Below are 2,031 nucleotides of genomic sequence, written 5' to 3' on the forward strand. Positions count from 1 at the left end.
CGACCAGTATGGGGTCTGGTGCCTTGCTCAAGGTTCCTAGGCAGTGCCTTTTACCTGTCTACACTCCGTACTTGGTCTGTTAGGGCAATTAATACAGTTCCCAAACAGTTTCCCGATGTAATGGAATCAGTTTTTTATCAAAGACCAAAATCTTAAGTAAGATCCAATTTAACCTTTTCTGATCTGTCACCAACAAAAACTCTAAAAGACTAAATGTCTGGCCTTCCCTTGAATCTGTCATTGAAGTGATGGGTTGAGCTCCACAGAGTTGTGGGAAATGGAGGATGTTCATGGCAAGCCTGAGCCAGCCCTAACTATAAGCGTTATCATAAATGCTCTTACATTTGGGGAGGGTGTCTTTCTCCCAAACACAAACTGAAGGCTCTGGCTCCCATTCTACTTTTAGAGACTCTAGTACATACTAATAACCCTGCCGCATTCTGGGAACTCAATGCCCTAGTTAAAGGGTCCTATGAGCTCGTAACATATGGCGGAACCTGAACCATGACAGGTTTTTTAGGATACGAGAACAATTTTACATTTACATTTTCAAATGGTAAATTATATTCTAAGCCAGAGCAGCTATACAGCATTCAGTAAACAGTCATATGGTTTTGTTGACATGTTCCAAAATGCATGCCGCAGCATTTTGGATCAGCTGAAGAGAGTCATGTGCCCGTCCACACAGCGACGTTGGAAGCTTCTTCCAACGCTTCTGCCCATTCACCTTGAATGGGGTGACGTCACTTTTCGCCGAACTGCATTGTGGGAAGCAGAGCGGAGCTTTCCTGGCGTTTCAGGCTGCAAAAGTTGAGCAATGTTCAACTTTTGAAGCTTCTGAAGCTTTTGGTGGAAGCATCAGCCAATCAAATCATATGCCAGTACAAGCTCTAGCCAATCAAACCACTGCTTGTGTGTCAGGGGCGTGAGATTCATGTGATTGGTTGTTGGTCGAGCTTCAGACACGCCCGCCGGCAAGCTTTTTCCAAAGCCACTGTGTGGACGGGCCGTAAGGGATTTTTTGGCAAAGCCTGATAATAGGGAATTGCAATAATTCAGCCTTGAAGTAACACGTGCATGGACTAGGTTTTCTGTATCATTTTGAGGCAGGATGTGCCTGATATTTGCAATATTACGTAGATGAAAGAAGGTGGTCCTCGCACTTTGTGGTTGGAGTAAAATACATATCCTGATCAAAGATAATGCTGAGGTTCTGTACGGTTTTGCTGGAGGCCAAATTAATGCAATCCAGAGTGAGTGTATCTTTAGATCAGTGTTTCTCAAAGTGGGGGGGCGCGCCCCCCCTGGGGGGTGCAGAGGCATGACAGGGGGGGCGCCAGAGACCAGGAGAAAAAATTGTTATGACAACAAAAAACAACATTTATTTTGATGTTTGAAATTCATTATTCGAAAATAATATGCTACAGTACAAGTATGTCTGGGTCTGTTTCATTCAAGCTCGGCTCTGTGTGTGTGTGGCACAAGCCATTTTGCGTGCGAGCGAGAGAGAGAGAGAGAGCGCACCGGTACCGGAGATTGTTGTTGTTAGCATCTGGTGCTAGCTAGCTACGCTAACGGATATAAGGAGCTTTTTCAACAACAAGGTGGAGGGAGAACTCTAGCCTGTCAGACTGAGAGATTCAGATAACCCCAGCTCAGTGAGGTAAAGGACTCTCTCAGTGTTTAGATGGGTCTCAAACGGTTTGGTCACGATTAATGTAAACAATTATTTCCGAGGCACACGTTTATATGATCATTATAGGCAGGGCTGCACATAACTGGTGCGCAGGTGCGCATGCGCACCTCGGCCAAAAAAAAGAGCACCGGGTCATTTGAAAAAGGCGCATTTGCGTACCAACATTGAGAGAGAGAGAGAGAGAGAGAGAGAGAGAGAAGGGAGAGAGAGAGAGGAGAGAAGAGAGAGAGAGATGAGAGAGAGAGAGAGAGAGAGAGAGAGAGAGAGAGAGAGAGAGAGAGAGAGAGAGAGAGAGAGAGAGAGAGAGAGAGAGAGAGAGAGAGAGAGATAGAGAG

Source organism: Gymnodraco acuticeps, unplaced genomic scaffold, assembly GCF_902827175.1.
Source record: "Gymnodraco acuticeps unplaced genomic scaffold, fGymAcu1.1, whole genome shotgun sequence".
NCBI classification, from domain to species: Eukaryota; Metazoa; Chordata; class Actinopteri; order Perciformes; family Bathydraconidae; genus Gymnodraco; species Gymnodraco acuticeps.